Source organism: Monodelphis domestica, chromosome 3 (assembly GCF_027887165.1).
Source record: "Monodelphis domestica isolate mMonDom1 chromosome 3, mMonDom1.pri, whole genome shotgun sequence".
In the NCBI taxonomy this organism is placed as follows: Eukaryota; Metazoa; Chordata; class Mammalia; order Didelphimorphia; family Didelphidae; genus Monodelphis; species Monodelphis domestica.
The window spans coordinates 320,282,181-320,299,980 of record NC_077229.1 but is presented as its reverse complement, the minus strand read 5'-3'; the positions used below and the strand labels follow the sequence as shown (position 1 = coordinate 320,299,980).

The following is a 17,800-nucleotide window of genomic DNA, read 5'->3' as shown; positions in this document are numbered from 1 at the left end:
CTATTCACTGAATTGACCATGCAGTTTACTGACTTGAAAGAAATATTCTAAATATGAAACAAATCATGAAGTGTTATCTAGGAGAATAGCTGTCATCTGTTTGGGATGTTGATATTTCCAGCTGCAAATAAGTTATTGGTACTCCAATAATTCAAATAGCCCTGCCCTCTTCATCACTATCACATTCAGAAGTCTAAACCACTTATCTGATGGTGATGGAATACTATTGTGCTCAAAGGAATGATGAACTGGAGGAATTCCATGTGAACTGGAACGACCTCCAAGAATTGATGCAGAGCAAAAGGAGTAGAACCAGGAGAACATTGTCCACAGAGACTGACACACTGTGGTGCAATCAAACATAATGGATTTTTCTACTAGCAGAAATGCAGTGATCCAGGACAATTCTGAGGGACTTATGGGAAAGAACACTATCCACATCCAGAGAAAGAGCTGTGGAAGTAGAAACAGAAGAAAAATGTATGATCAATCACATCACTTGATGGGGATATGATTGGGGATGTTGACTTTAAATGATCACTCTATTGCAAATATTAATATTATGGAAATAGGTTTTGAACAGTGATACATGTAAAAATCAGTGGAATTGCTAGTTAGCTTTGGGAGGGGCTAGGGAGAAGGAGAGGGAAAGAACATGAATCTTGCAACCATGGGAAAATATTTGAAATTAATTAAATAAAAATGAAAAGTGAAAAAATAAAGAAATCTAAACCACACCCTTTCTCATTTAATATGGTTATAAGGCAAAATTATTTTTTAAATAATTTTACTAACATGTTCCTAAAATTCTAAGTTTTGAGGTGAGGTGGTCTAAGATTAGTTTATCAGTTTACCTATAAAGGACAAGCAAAGCATACTACCCACCCAAAAGTTTCAAAAAAATCAAGATTTGTTCTCAAGTGTTGGACAGAAGGTTGGGCTAACTGACCTTTGGGGCTTTTGAATTGGTATTCAGACTCATTTCTACACTTATAATCTCATAACAACTGAAGACTTCTGGGATTTCCAGTCACTCCAGTCATTAGCATATTGTAGACTATTGTTGCTCTATTTGAATTCAAGGAGGGGGAAGGAACCAGAAGGGAAGCAGGTGGCTGAGCAAAGACTCTGGACTTCTCATTTTTTTAAGGTCAAGAGGCAATGTGCCAGAGGTTACAGAGGGCAAAGAGCACAGGGTCTGGGATAGCTTTTTGACTAGAGAAAGGCTGAAGAATTGGCTTTAAAGAGGAATTGGGAAGGAAAGAAAGCTGGAAAGAAACAGGTCATTTAAATGATTTGAACAGGAAAAATATTCTTGTCTTCAAGGACAAATTTTTTTTAAAATTGCATTGTGGAAATGTATGTCTGATGGTGTTGTTGGTGATGGGGTGTTTTATCCAGATCCTTTATAAATCCACGAGAAAAAAATTACTTTCCTCCTGAGGAAACCAATCTGTCTCCTCTCCCATTTCCTCTCCAACCCCCAACACAAAGTGATGAACAGATTTGTATTCTTCAAACATTACTACTCTTCTATTTCTCTCCAGATGGCAGATTTCTTACAAGTATAAAGGAACAAAAGCATAATAAATATGTGTATGTGCACACACACATGTATTTTAAGAAATGAGACTGCTTTTAGGTGTTTGATTGAAAGAAATAAAAATGAATGGGTTTCAAATACATTGAGAACCTTATACAGTCTAAAATGGTATAAGGATATTTAACATTTTTTGTTTTTATCAGTTTCATGGAAGTGGGTTGAGGTAAGTGAAATACTTCAGAGTATTATAACTTACTCTATCATTCTATGGCAAGTTCTTACTTTGTACTTAATTAAAACTATGGACTTTATTCTATGGTACCAAAATTATCTAAGCATCTCCTGCTAATACCAGTAGGATTCCAACTTTGAAAATCAGGGGGCTATTTGGTTTTCTCAAAAAATACTTACTTCTATTTTTTCCCCATTACTTTGATGGTTCTTTCCATCAGCCTCTGATGATATAGCTATTGTAAAATTTTCATTTTTTTGGCTTCCATCATAAAATTTATAGAGCATTTTGCCAGTTTGATCTTTGTTTTCCCCTCCATTATTTCAATTTTCCTTTCATCACAGATCCATACATTGCCTATAAATGGGTAGCAGATAGTTATGAAATACAAAATACAGGTGAAAATATGAAAATATTACATATTTTCACTGCCAAATCTGTTTTTAAAAATCATTTTGACAGTAATTGCATTTCCTAATGTACTCTGTCTTCAGGTTTAGTCAATGTCATCTTAACTGGATTTTATTCAATGATGTTTAAGTGACTATACAAGTATATTACTGCTATTAATTGATAGCAAACATGAATGGAAAGATCAGTCACTCTTTATTATTGATCAGGGCAAAATGTTGAAATATTTTTGAATTTTCTCTTTTTTTTAGATTCATGACAAGAAATTGTTCTTTTACAATTTTGTGGTCTTTCTCTTGAGGTGACAATCAACACTCCTTAATTCATGACTAATTAACAGAGCATGAGTTCATCATTATTGGAGATCTTCAAGGAGATTCTATATATCCCTTTGTAGAAGATATTTTAAGATGTTCAGATCCATCTAGTGATATACTTTGAAGTCTTTTTGAGCCACAAGATTCTAGAATTTTCCAAACATTGCCCCTTTTCATATATATATATATATATATTTTAACTTTCCTTATAATCTTCCTTGGTCTTTCATAGTTAATAACTAATTTGCAGTCACTCCTGATGTTCTTTCTTATATGTACTGCTAATGAGTATAACTAGGGATCCATTTTAAGGATGCATAGTTATCCTTTAAGGAATCTTTTTCCCCATTTGAATGAGTTTATTTAGTCAAGTTAGAACATTATTCCTTGGTTACAATAATCACATTATTTCCCTCCCTCCCCTCCATGCACTCTTCTTGCATTGGGTATTACTTGTGTCCATGATCATAACCTATTTCCATGTTGTTGTTTACACTAGGATGTTCATTTAGAGTCTACATCCCCAACCATATGCCTTTGACCCATGTATTCAAGCAGTTGTTTTTCTTTGGTGTTTTTACTCCCACTGTGTTTCCTCTGGATGTGGATAGTGGTTTTTCTCATATCTTCCTCCAAATTGTTCAGGATCACTGCATTGCCACTAATGGAGAAGTCCATTACATTTGATTGTACCACAGTGTATCAATCTCTGTGTACAATGTTTTCCTGGTTCTGCTCCTCTAACTCTGTATCAATTCCTGGGGGTTGTTCCAGTCCCCTTGGAATTCTTCCACTTTATTATTCATCACCAATATATACCACAATTTGTTCAGCCATTCCCCAATTGAAGGACATTTTCCAATTTTTGGCCATCACAAAGAGCGCAGCTATGAATATTTTTGTACATGTCTTTTTCCTTATGATCTCTTTGGGGTACAAACCCAGCAGTGCTATGGCTGAATCAAAGGGCAGACAGTCTTTTATCACCCTTTGGGCATAGTGCCAAATTGCCCTCCAGAATGGTTGGATCACAACTCCAACAGCAATGAATTAATGTCCCCACTTTGCCACATCCCCTCCAACATTCATTACTTTCCTTTGCTGTCATGTTAGCCAATCTGCTAGGTGTGAGGTGATACCTCAGAGTTTTTTTGATTTGCATTTCTCTGATTATAAGAAATTTAGAACACTTTTTCATGTGCTTATTAATAGTTTTGATTTCTTTAACTGAAAATTGCCTATTCATATCCCTTGCCCATTTGTCAATTGGAGAATGGCTTGATTTTTTTTGTACAACTGGTTTAGCTCTTTATAAATTTGAGTAATTAGATCTTTGTCAGAGGTTTTTGTAATGAAGATTGTTTCCCAATTTGTTGCTTCCCTTCTAATTTTGGACACATTAGTTTTGTTTGTACAAAACCTTTTTAATTTGTTGTAATCAAAATTATTGATTTTACATTTTGTGACTCTTTCTAAGTCTTGCTTGGTTTTAAAGTCTTTCCCTTCCCAAAGGTCTGACATGTATACTATTCTGTGTTTGCCTAATTTACTTATAGTTTCCTTCTTTATGTTCAAGTCACTCACCCATTTTGAATTTATCTTGGTGTAGGGTGTGAGGTGTTGATCCAAACCTAATCTCTCTGGTACTGTCTTCCAATTTTCCCAGAAGTTTTTATCAAAGAGTGGGTTTTGGTCCCCCAAACTGGGATCTTTGGGTTTATCATAGACTGTCTTGCTGAGGTCATTTGCCCCAAGTCTATTCCACTGATCCTCCTTTCTGTCTCTTAGCCAGTACCTCCTTTAAGGAATCTTGAAAAATGTTGGTGTGTGGTTAGGAAATAGCTTGTTGGAAGAGATCTTTTAAAGCAGCATTCCAAATTACCAAATAAAATGCATTTGCATAAGTAACAAACACAAATTGCAATAATCTTATATTATCTACATCTTTTAGTCAATTATGATATCAAAATGTCCATAGTAGATTATCACTGGAGAAAACATGTCTCTTTCTAATTTAATACATTCACTGATGATATTCTTGATGTACATGTACTTTCTTTCCTTATGCTTGGAAAGTCTGTATTATTCACTTAATTCTAAAGCAAAAATAAGATTTACTTTCTACATGCATGCATGACAGAGGGAGAGAGAGAGAGAGAGAGACAGACAGACAGACAGACAGACAGAAAGGATAGTTAAATGGCATATAAGCAGCTCTGGATATATAGGGAAGAGAGGGACAGATTTAAGGTTAGAAGATCTGGATTTGAATTTTAGCTCTATTGCTAACTACCTGTACAATTATGGACAAATCATTTCAGATCTTTCTGGACCTTGGTTTTTTTTTTAATATGTAAAATGAAGAAGAGTAAATGGCTTTCAAGTTTCATTCTAGATCTAAATCTGCAATTTCAAATAAAGCAGTGACATTTTAAATAATTATGTGGATATTTGTGGAATGTCTATAATATTTTTTAGTAAATATAGACCAAAAAGGCACTTTTCAAGAAATTTTGTAAAACTTTTTTTGCTACCCATAGCAGAAAAATTATCTATAATAGTTTAATGAAATTTGGGAGCAAGTTCTGGCCAATTAACCTTTGAGGCCTTTAAAATACTGTTACTGAATGGAAAAAAAATCTATAATGAAATCATCAGACTATATAGATAAGACTGATTTAGTAATGTTTTTCCAATGCATAAGGAGACAAGAAGGGGCAAACCTATGAAAAGAAAATAAAGTTTATATGATCATTTACAACAGCCCTTTTCAGAGTCCATAGTATTTCTTACTACTAAGATACTTGGTTTACAATTGCAATAAAACAAGATCAGACCACTTATTTTAAAAATGGTTTTCTTCCTCTATAAGGTTGTACATCAGCTTGAAGCAGTCTCATATTTATTTCACTGTAAAAGAAGAAACAACAAATTACTGTGGCTTGAGTACATCCTGAGGGTAAAAAGGGCCAGAGATGTCTGTCTGCCAAAATGTTGTCAATCCAAACTCTAATGATGTATTAAGGTTTGTGTATTCTTATGCTACCTTTGAAGAATTTTGTTCTCACCTCTTCAGCACTCCTGTGAATGTGTTTATGGATTCACAGGTCTCAAAGAAACCTAAGGAGCACATACATCCCTCTTGCCTGCTAACAATAGACTCCTTTTGTTGCAATTTCGAGAAAAGATAATATTGTAACACAGTAAAGAAGATTTTTCCAACAATGGACAAAAATCTTAGACATTTAACACAAAACACTTTAGTTCAGAGAGTTATATGAGGCTTCATGGAAAGATTTTTTTTGAATTAAAAGAAATTGTACTTTGCCCTTGACAATGTTACAGTATCATGGCAGAGGTGGTGGATATACCCAGAATACCCAATATTTACAAAATGCATTTTATGGGATTCATTACAAACAAACTCAGCAGGTGTGTCAATGAATACAGAGTTTAAGGGTACACTAAGCTTATTCTATTTTATCCGCCCAACAGAAAAAGAAAAGTTGCACATCACCTTTCACAGTTCCATTTCTGTACTTCACTGGTAGAATATAATTAAATTATCTTCCTTCTTTTTGTTTATAACTAAATGGACACAATTCTATTAGGTTTCTTTCCTTATAAGGGGTTCTTTTTCATTTTTTCACAGATTTTTTTTGTGTTCTTCCAAATCTTTACATGCCACCTTTCAGTTATGGTTTTCCCAGTTTATTAAAACACCTAAATAAAGGCTGGGCTAACATTTGTTGTAGAGAAATGATCTATCAATGCTTCTTTTAATCAAACTACTTGAATTCATGCCTTTTCACTGTGATGAAGATGGATGTCACATTCCTAATTAGGCTTGTATTAGATTACTATGATCATCAGATCTTTTTCTACCAATGCTAACTTGTCATATTGTATTTGTACAGTTTCATTTTCTACCCCGAACTTGTATTTATTGAACTTCATCCTATTTGTTTTCATTGCCTTTTCAAACTTCTAGTTAAGCACCCAAAGTACTAAGAATTTATACTTGAATAACTCTGAAAGCAAAGACACAATCCTTCCTTAGGATCTTACTATCAATTCACTGAATTGATTTGCCTGATAAATCTAATAAGCTAATGTAATATTCCATGACCTGAGTCATAATTTTAAAATGTCAACTAACAATAGGCTAAGATAATTTTAGTATAGTTCCAGGATGTGTGTATACATGCACATACATGCATGTTTATATAAATAAATTTACATGCATGTATATATACATATTTCCAGCTTCATTTTGAACTACCAAATATTCCTTATGCTATCATTTTACTATAAGGATATGAAGAACTATCACCATCTACTTGCCTTATTCATTTTAACAAATACTATATCCCCACAGTGCATATATGCACTTAATCTATAGCTGGGAGGAAGGGAGGAATACTTGCATAGGAACAAACATAATGGAAAGTTAAATTAAAAATTGCAGGAAATTGCATGTACTGTATAAACTCTACCATTTTAGGGGTTTAATGTTTTGTGCTTTTTTTTCCTTAGGACTCTTTGAGGATAATGTGTCTTTCGCCAGAAAGGTCACAATTCTTACCTAAAAACACTCTGATCTCCCTCTCTTATAAAATAGGAACTAACTCTTTAAGAGTTGGTGCCCAATTTCACTTTGCTGCCAAACCAATCTTTATAATATAAAGGTTACTTACAGTTTTCAAATCCTTTAATGAATGTCAATTGCATGCTTGCAGTTGTTTTTCTAAAGTTCTATTCAGTTATCCAGCGGCATGGAGATCAACCTGGGCTCTAAAATACCATGCCTACTGAAAAGTCAGTCTGGTAAGCTCCTAATGTTCAGAAAAGTAATTGAATATGCTCCTAGTAACAAACTGAGTCTGTGATCCAAGAATGGGGAGACCAGATATATCCCTCAGCTATAGAAAACCATGAATTTGAAAAATGGCCTTCAATTTCTGTATGACCTTATTCTACTTTCACAATAAATAAGAATTAAAGAGCCATAAGGGTAGATAGAAACTAAGAATGCTATTTAGAAAACTGGAAGCCTAGATATTAGATCTTTTCCCAGTGATCAATGAATTGACTTTATATTAATCACATCTATATTGATATTCTCATAATAAACAAAGCTGGAAGATAGGTAGAATTTGTAAAGAAAAAGGATGATGCACATTTCCTTCTTTGAACGAATAAGGAAGTTAGGAGAGTTAGTTTTATTGTATGCTCAAAGACAAGAAAAGAAATGGCATTCCAGAGGACTTTTGGTCATCTTTTCTTGCAGAGTTCTGATGAACTTAAGTGAGAAACCACCATGAACATAATTACAGCTCATGTGCCAACATCTGTTGCTGAAGAAGTTGAGAAATTCAAAGAAGAACACAATGAAAATCTTACTGATTATTCTTCCACAACTTGTTTGCATCTGAACTCTCTCTACTAACACAGTAACCACCATAATTCAAGTCTTCATTGTATCTTGGCTGGATTATTATAATTAACTCTTAATCGGTCTCTTTGTTTCTAGTTTCTAGCCTCTCTAGTCACAGTTGCCAAAATACTATTCACAAGGCAAAGGTTTGGCCATGTTACTCCCTTTTTCAAAAACCACCAGTAATTCCCCATTGCCTATAAAATACAAACTCCCTAACCTGGCACTTAATGCCCTTAATGACCTATCTGAAGGGAAGCAATCTGGCCCAAACCCATTTTGTTGTTCAGTTATTTCACTTGTGTCCTTCTCTGTCCCTGTGGGTTTTTTTTTTTTTTGGTAAAGGTACTGTAATGGTTTTCTATGTATATACCTTAACAAATTTCTTCTCTGCAAAATACCTCACAAATGGTCAACCAGCTTTTCTGTGAAGATTTCTACTGGGAAGAGCACTAAATATCTTACAGAAGCATATTCTACTTTGGGATAACTCTAATTATTAAGTAGCTCTTCTTGCCATTAAACCTAAACTTGCAACTTCCCAGTATGCCCAATTGTACCATTTGAGTACAAGCAAATATACAATCTTCAAATGCTTGAAATGAGCTACCATTTCTCCTTTTTAAGCCTTCTCTAGGATAAATATCCCAGTTTCCTTCAATCAATTGGCATATGACATGATCTTAAGACCCTTCACCAGTTTTTCCCCCTCTGGATACCTCCTACCCTATCAATGTCTTTCCTAACATGTGGCACCCTGAAATGAACACAAAAATCCAGATTTTTTTTCTGAATAGGGCACAGTAAAGTGGGACCATTACCTCCTTCATTAAAAATGAATCAAAAGAGTCTTTCCTATTACTATCACATTGTTGAAGGAGTTATAGAATTAAGAGTTAGAAAGGTCCTTAGTGATCATCTAAATTCAACCCATACCTGAAAAATATATCTTCTATACACACACTTAACAAAGGATGATGCAAACTTTGCTTGAAAATCTCAAATGATGAAATCCCACCACCTTCCAAGGCAACCTTTTCCAATATTTGACAGCAATAATGGTTAAGATGTTTTTCCTGACATCAATCCTGGATTTGTCTCCAATCTATTGCTTCTATTTCTTCTCTCTAGGGTCAAAAGGAACAATTTTTTAGCCCTTACCATCTCTCTTAGAATCAATGCTAAGTAGTGGTTCCAAGGCAGAAGAGAGGTAAGGGCTAAGCAATTGGGATTAAGTTACTTGCCAAGGTCAGCCAAATAAAAAGTGTCCTTAAACCAAGGACCTCAAATCTCTATCTACTAAACTTCCTAGCTGCCCCTAAAAAGATCAAATCTAATCCTCCTTTCAGGTGACAGCCTTTTAGATACTTGAAGGCAGCTTTTCTATAACCCTTAAGTCTCCTTTTCTCCAAATTAAACATCTCCAGCTCCTTCAACTGATCCTCAGATGGCATGAACTCAAGATCCTTTACCATCCTTCTTGCTCTCTACTAGATACTCTCTGTTTACCAACATCCTTCCCCAAATATGGTAGCTAGAACTGAACATATCTCTAGATGTGTAGGACCTGGACAATTTATAGCATTGTCTCCTTATTCCTGGAAACTATGCTTCTCTTAAAGTAATATAGGTCTTTTTAAACTTTCTTTTCTGCCTTACTATATTTTTATTCCCTTCTATCTTTTGAGTTCTATACTTTAGTTTCATACTATAGCCTTACATGAAATCTATGTTTCAGCCACAATGGACCATGAACTATTCTTTGAGCTATAGCATTATGCTTGTTCCCTCTTTCACAAATGATTCTCTAAAGCAAATCTTATCAATAGAATACACAATTGACTGAGAGGTAACAGATTACTAGACTGCCTGGGCTTATGGTTTGCTAAAATATTTATAAAAACTCTCTGTGGTGGCAAAGAACTGGAGACTGAAGGGATGCCCATCAATTAGGGAATAGCTAAACACATTGTGATATATGATTGGAATGCAATACTACTTCACAGTAAGAAATGATGATCAAGTTAATTTTGGAAAAACATGGAAACACATACATGAAATTATGAAGAGTGAAACAAGAAGAACCAAGAACACATGTTTGAAGAATGATCTGTGCATGTCGACTTCTAGAAAAAAGCTGATAAACAGAAATAAAGACAGCATTATTTATATATATATACATATATATATACATATATATGTGTATATATATTTGTTAAATGATGCCTTCACTAATTAGGAGAGGGAAGAGAGGAAGTTAACTGATTATTTTAATGTAACAAACAAATTAACTAATTAAAAAAATTTAAATGTATTGACTCAAAGAAACAAAACCCAAGTTAAATAATCCAAGGATTCTCATATATATGTAAAGAGCATGAGTTTTTTTATTTATAAAAGAAAAACAACCACAGAAATAAATCCATTTGATGATCTGTTGACTATTATTATCAAGTAAGATATATAATATGGAACAGAATACTTGCCAGTGATTGTCACTATTGTCATGGCAGATGCCTTGTACCAGATCCAAATGAAAAAATAAATCCCTCTAGATGATGATGTGCTCGAGAGATGATATTCTGCTGATTGTATCAAGCCCCAGAACAGTATGGGGCTTCTTTAATGAGATCCATGACTTTTCAAAGCAGATTAGCCTGAGGAGTCTTCCAGGATACCTAAATAGATTTTTAAAAAATCTAGTGCCCTATGTTCTGCAGTTAGATCGCTAATTTGTTGAGTTAGCATATCAGCATGTGTATTTGGAACAAGCACTATAAATGGACAAACTGGGCTCAAAAGTTGAAAAAAAATGAAGAGAGGAGGTTGAATCTCATTAAAAAAGTTCCTTGATGCCTTTAATCGTCCCAAGCTGCTCTGTAGCTCAGAGGCTCCTTTTAAAAAATGCCTAGCTTCTGTTCTATGTAGGCTTTGATTCTTGAAATATAATCATTTTAAGCCTAAGCAATTATACTGATATGTAAAGCACAGGTCATGAGTGGTCAACATTTGCTATAGCAAATTTATGCCAACACACACCTGTCCACTGCTTTGTAGGTCCTTTGCAACTTTGATTCCTTGGAGATTTTGTGTTCTAAGATTCAAAACCATGGAGAATCACTGGGAGAACATTTAAATTGAAAAGGAAGATCTTTGACTTGCAGTGTTTGAGATGATTAAAAGCATCATGTAATTTTTCCAAATCTGGAACTTATTAATAAATTTTAAGTTTCTCTCTAAAACAAAGGCCCATCTTTTTTAGCATCACTCTTCTTCTAGTGATGCTTACTAACTCTGAGTCATGGAATACCACATTTCCCAAAAATAAAAGTTGTGGTTCTACTAAAGGGCAATGGGAGGCACCTGGTGAATTTGAATAAGCTACAGATTATCAGTGAATACTTGTGTAAAACAAGTAGAAAGAGTAAGAGAGAGCCAATGTTGAAAGCTCCTGAAAATGGCATCCAGCATGTTGGGTGGTTTCTATATGAAGGATTTATGGAAGAACATGGGTAAGAATTATACCTGTAAAGGTTAGGATGAGTTGTAATCTACCTCTTTGGAGAGATGTTTGTATTTTAAAAATCACATTTACTTCAAAGAAGACATACTTATGAAGTGGAATGAAGGGCATGAGAACATGTGATAAGAAAAGGAAGCAAGCCAGTTAGTAGTGAGAGGAAGAGATAATAGATAACCTGTGTGCTAACTTGGTACCCATGAAATGCAAAAAGGGCAACCTCTTGTGTCATGGCTAAGTGTTGAGACATTGTCTGAATTCAGGCCCTCCTTTCTTTAAGTCCAACACTCTGCTCTCTATTTCACCTTACATTATGCTTAATACATGTTTTTTTAAAAATTTCTTTTAAAAAAGTTAAAATCTATTTATTATTTTTTTGTTATATTAAAATTTCCAGGTGACTCTTTTCTCTTTCTTTTCTCCTGACTAGAGGAGACATCTTTCAACAAAAAGATATTCCTTGCTTGTTTCTATTTAACAGTTTTTTGGAGGGAGGTGCATCTTATGAGGCAGTAACAGTTATGTCCCTCCAAAAAAGGATGAAAAGAAATTCAATGAAATTATTTAACATTTTATAAAAACACAGAAGAGAGCAGATCAGAGTTAGTAAGGGAACAGAGACAAGCAAGGCACAGTTGGGACTTCTATGTTAAATTTATTGTATACTTAAAAAAACAAGCTGGATGAAAAAAGATTTATGATTTAATATACAATCCTCTTTTTATATATTCTTTGCATATGGAAATGCTCATGCTCCTTAGTGTTTGTCAGGTTCATAATAAAAAGAAAAAATGGTTGTTGAATTGAAAGTGAATGAAAGATGACTTTATCCTATTTTTGTTTCTTGATCCCATACATGATCCCATTCAAATTCTCTCTCCTCTTTTTCCTCTTTTTTCTCTCCTCTTTCCCCCAACCCTTTCCTGCTCTCCTCTCTCCTCTTTTCTTCCTCTCCCTTCCTCTTCCCTGTCTCTTCTTGTCCTTCCCTCTTTCTTTCCCCCCTCTATTTTCTCTCTTTAATTTCTCTCCCATTTCTATTTTCTTTCCATCCACTCTTTCTTCTGTCCTCTTCTCTTCCTCTTTCCCCTCTCTCCATTAATTACCCTCCCCTTTCTCTCTTCCTCCAAATCCTATTTTTCCCCAACTTCAGGAGTATGTTGACAATTTTGATTTTTCTTTTTGATGGAAAGAATATGGCTTGGGTGGGGAGTGGGGAACAGTGAGAAGGGAAAAGGTGTTTCCTATATATTTTGGCTAGTTAAAGTGTGGTTAGTTTGGCTGTTTTGTTCATGATCTGGTCTTATTGTTTCAGTAGACAGGTTCTCTGTCTTGAGGATAAAAGACACATACATTTAGTTTTTAAAAATAAAATCTTTGAGATTTAATCCCATTTGTTTTAAGTTTTCTTAAATATAGCAACAAAATGTGTTATTAAAAATCCTAAATGAAAAGATGAAACATACCCAGGAAGACATTTAAATGTAATTTGTTTGGTGAAGATGTTTTCTATGGGAAGTTGCCTGTGAGGTGTTAAGGGGATTAGTTCCTCTCACATTCCCATTCGATATTATCCTTATTCAGGCAATTTGTGTGTATGTGTGTGTGTGAAGTTGGGAGTTTGGGGGAGCCTTGCACTTGAATGGGGCATTCACTTCTATCTTGGAACTGGCGTAGCTAAGCAAACCCATCAACCTCTCCATCAATATAATTTATTCTTTATAGCTCTTTCTCCACCTCTTCCTGTCACAGGTGGAATATTGACAATGCTAACCATTCAAGGAGGATATTATTGGACCTGTGGAGGTTTTTCACCTAAATATATGTGCTGCCAAAAGCATTTACCTCTGTTTTATCATCTTCAATCCTTCAGAGGCAAATACTTTTACCCAATGTTCTTGAGATTTATTTTTAAGATCCTTTCTGGTGACTCTTCGAAAGAAGAGGTATATTCCCATAGGGCAGCTGAAGCTACTATTTAAGGGTTCTGGATAGTTCCCTAGATAAACAGGATTATAGATTTCTTGATCCAGAATTGTGGCTTCATTAATATATGGCACATCTGATAGAAAACCCTTTCACCCAAGAAAATTGATAGCTCTTCTGAAACTTAAAAGGAAGAGAGCATAAAGATAATTTAGTTTTATATGCTTCTTTTTCATATAAGGAAACTGAGGCTCAGGGAGATTAAGTGGTTTGCACAAGTTTAGAGAGTTGTCTGTGAAAACATGAAAACAATGACAAGTAATATAAAAGAACTCAGTTTGAAGTATGAATGTTTTCTGGATAGACACACAACTAAAACTTAAACCAAGTAGCTAGCAAACCTCAGCAATTCCTGCTTCTTTTAAATTCACTAGCGCCATCCTGGTCACTATCAATTGAGTAACAGGGCAATCTGGAGGAATAGAACTTCAAAGAGCTAACAAAAGGAGTTTTACTTGATCTTACCATAGAAAGGATGCCCAAAAAGATACCCTTAGCTAGGCAGATGTAGAAATTTCTCCTTGTTGCTCTACAAAAGAAGTCTTCTGTTCAGCAAGACAGGGTGGTGATTCTTCCAGCCTTGGGACATCTGCCAAGTCTGAAGTACTCTGACTATTTGGGACAGCTTAGTCTTTGGGTGACTAGGAATTCAATCCAACACAGTCCAGGCACAGGGAAGTTGGGTCAACTGCTAAAAGGTTTGAGTTATAGCACCCTGGGCCAATCACATCCTAGAAACAGTTTCCTTGCCTTCCAGGGAAAAAAATTAGTGCAACCAAACTGTGATGTCTATGTATGTGTATTCTAATAGATATTGATCTTTTTGTGGATGGTTTGCTAAGCACACATTTCATGTTTACCAAGGGGATATTGGGGGAAGGAGAGAGGCAGAGAGAAAGAAATAGGAGAGACAGTGGGAATAGTATACAAATATCTCATTATCTAGTCTTTTATCTGAAACTTAGCTCCAGAACTCAGTAACTATTCCATTTTATTTGCTGTTATTGCAAAAACTTGAACTACATTCTTTTTCCAGTGCCTATCAACCTCCCCCCACAAAAAATCCTAATGGAATTCATGAGAGGAATTTTGAAAGTTATCATATGTGCACTGCGGTTATTAAGTACCTGCTATGTACCAAGCACTATGCTATATATTATATTTTTACAAAAACTATATGTGGGTGGATGTGTCATGATAAATGTCCCTAGACTACCAGACGTAGATTAAAATATAAATGGGACTGTGTGACCCTGGACAAGTCACTTAACCGCCACTGCCTAGCTCTTATTGCTCTTCTGCTTTGAAATCAATACTAGTGTTGATTCTTAGAAGGTAATGGTTTAAAAAATGTAAATGGAAAAATTTAACAAAATAATTTAAAATTAAATAAAAAATATCTATTATTACACATGAAAACCAGTTCAATATGTCACCAAGGATTCTTATTTATAGATTAATCATTCCTTGAGTTTTTACTCTGATAAAGAAACAAACAAAAACTAAAAGAAATTTATTGAAAGTATGTCAATGTGGCAACACATTGAAGTGCAAGATGGGGCCAGCTTTTATTGGTAACTTTTGTAATGAGATAAAGATGATTCAGATAGGTCCATGTCACCAAAATTGGATGGGCCATTGTGTCTCAGCACCTCATCAATTGCTTGTACAGGAGATCCAACAGGCATATTCACTACACTGCCAGATACATTTCAAATGCTCAAAAAGTATTAAACACAATGCAAAACCATCATTTATAAGAGAAAGGTATTGAGACACATGTAGAATCTCTTTTGCAAAACCATACCCTTCCCCATTATATAATCCTCATGCCCTATGATAAATTATTCCTGTGGGCAAGTAGGTGGTTCAGTGGATAGAATGCTATGCCTGGAGTGAGAAAGACCTAAATTCAAATTGAACTGCAGGCACTTAACTAGTTATGTGGCCCTGGGCAAGTCAATAAATTCTGTTTGCCTCATTTTCCTCATTTATAAAATAAGCTACACAAGAAAATGGCAAACTACTCTAGTATCTTTGCCAAGAAAACTCCAGATGGGGTCATGAAGAGTCAGAGATTGCTGAAAAACAACTGAACAACAATGAAAACAAATTACTCCTATAACAAGACCAAGTTTCTCCAAATGCATTGTATGCTTCCTTCTATAAGATAACAAGAAACTATCAATTGAATATAATCATATTTCCCTTTTTGTCTTAGTGACAAGAACTTTGGAGAGTAACTAATTCATCCTAGTGGTTTTGTAACACAGGATATTAAGATTTAGGGAACTTAAGTGTAATAATAATAATAACACCTATTTAGCACTTTGATGTTTGCAAAGTGCTTTACAAATGTTACCTCATTTTATCTTTATAACAAGTGTGGAGAATAGGTGCCTTCCTTTTACAGATGAGGAATTGAAATAGAGAGAGACTCTGACATGCCACAAAACTAAAGGTGTTTGAGACCATAAACTCAAGTCTTCTTACCTCCAAGCCCAATGCTATAACCACTGTGATCCTTCATTGCCAAGATATCATCAAGTCCAAGTCTACTATTTCCCTATCACTTTTTTTTTACTTGTTGTTGATTCAGTTGTATTTTTAATTGTCCTCTTTTAATGTAGATTAACTCTGTGAGGCAAATCAAACAATTTTTTGAAGTTGGAGTAAAAATTCTTAATAATAAAATATATATGGCATAAACAGCCCTGATGAACTTTGTTCTTCTTCTAGCCAATTCAACAGATACATAGATGAAGACAGAACATTTACTATATTCTTAGTAAGTCCTAGGTCAGTGATGGTGAACCTTTTAGAGACCAAGTGTCCAAACTACAACCCTCATAGTCCATGAGAGTACCCTGCCTTATCCCAGACAGGGGAGGGAGGAAGTACTCCCATTGTGCTGCTGGGCACAGGGGAAGATGATGTAAGGAATGTCCTCAGGCACATGTGGAGAGGGGGAAGGAGGCAGTCCTTTCCACCACATGTGCCAAAGATTCATCGATATAGTCTTAGGCACTGAGATAAGTTTATGTTTACATTATTTATCAGAAAACAACAACTTGTTACAATTTTTAAACAACTAGTATGGATTTCTGCTTTATTTAGCTATGTGTATTCAACAAATAGTTGTCCACATACTGTATGTATCATTAATAGATTCAGTACCCTACAAATAAAGACAGGTTGGAGTAGGCATAAAGATCAAGATATCCTTGCAAATAAAAAGTTGTAAGTAAGGTTTCTCTCCTTTCTCCCAGAATATATGTTGCAGCATCCATAGGCTAATAACTTTATAGTTTACCTGGCATTCAATAAAAAAGTCTCTAGAAGACGGAACAAGGTAGAAAAAGAATGAAGAAGAGTGATTATTTCCCTATGACGAAGGCATTCTTGTCGTGCACAGGCAGTGAGAAGTGAAAAAGGACTCCATACCTTGGGACTCAGTAAGGGGGCTCCAGATGAGGGCTTTTTCTTAATCTGTCTCCCTCAGAGTAGGAACCAGCAAACAAAGCATGAAATGCAGTAGCATTATAGCCTGGTGAGTTAAAGTTAGACATCTACTTTCTAATGCCAGAGATTAATTGCATTCTGGACTTTACTGAAGTCCAACAACCATTCATGTGGAGAGTACATGCTGATTCCTTGTCCCCTCCCTTCCCCAATTCTGCTTTGAATCCCTAAGCCAGAAAAAGGTATTTCATTATCAGGACATTTTTAATGGTCTGAATACATAGTTGTAATCCTATTGATTCTATAGAGTTCTTTCCTTGCAAGACATTTTTGAGTTTTTGCCAAAAATCAAAAGGACACATTTAGATCAGTTTACTGGCAGCAGTCAGTAGACTAGTGAAGGGGGAGGGGAGGAGAGAAAAAATGAGTTCTTTGGAAAAAACACAGCATGATGACAACAAACAATCATCATTCAATATCTTAAACTTCCATTTTTTGTCAATGAAATATCACAATCTATTATGTGAAAAAGCTTTTATCTCTCCCATCTTCCAAGTTCTATCCAATCTTATTATCCCATTTTATCTTCCCAAAATCAATGTGGCATGCCAGGTACTATTATAGAGATGGAAAAATGAGGCTCAGGGAGGCTTGTTAAAGGTCATACAGCAATATTCGGATCAGTTCTCAATTTACTATTTTGTTGATTCTTTAGACTTTAAGAAAGTGATGGAGGAAATGTTAAAAATTCAGATTCAACTTAAAAGTGTGTTGAACTAACAGTTTTGTTTTCCCCAGAAAAGGTTGCTAAGCATTTGCCAGTATAACCCTGATCCCAGGTTAAGAACTCTGTTTTAGAGACCTGCCTGGGGTCATTGAGAAATTAAATGAGCTC

At 35.0% G+C, this 17,800-nt stretch overlaps 1 protein-coding gene across 10 annotated transcripts in view; it reads right to left on the bottom strand.

Moving 5' to 3' along the window:
• The window catches only part of SULF1 (sulfatase 1), a 201,558-nt gene that overhangs the window by 127,910 nt on the left and 55,848 nt on the right, over positions 1-17,800 (bottom strand). Inside the window, exon 1 of one of the 10 annotated variants that reach the window (XM_056824044.1) lies at positions 8,877-9,067. The exons of the other annotated variants lie outside the window; for them this stretch is intronic. The gene's annotated coding sequence lies outside the window, so the exon portion shown is untranslated. Of the gene's footprint in view, positions 1-8,876; positions 9,068-17,800 lie in introns of those variants that run through there. 10 annotated transcript variants of the gene reach the window in all.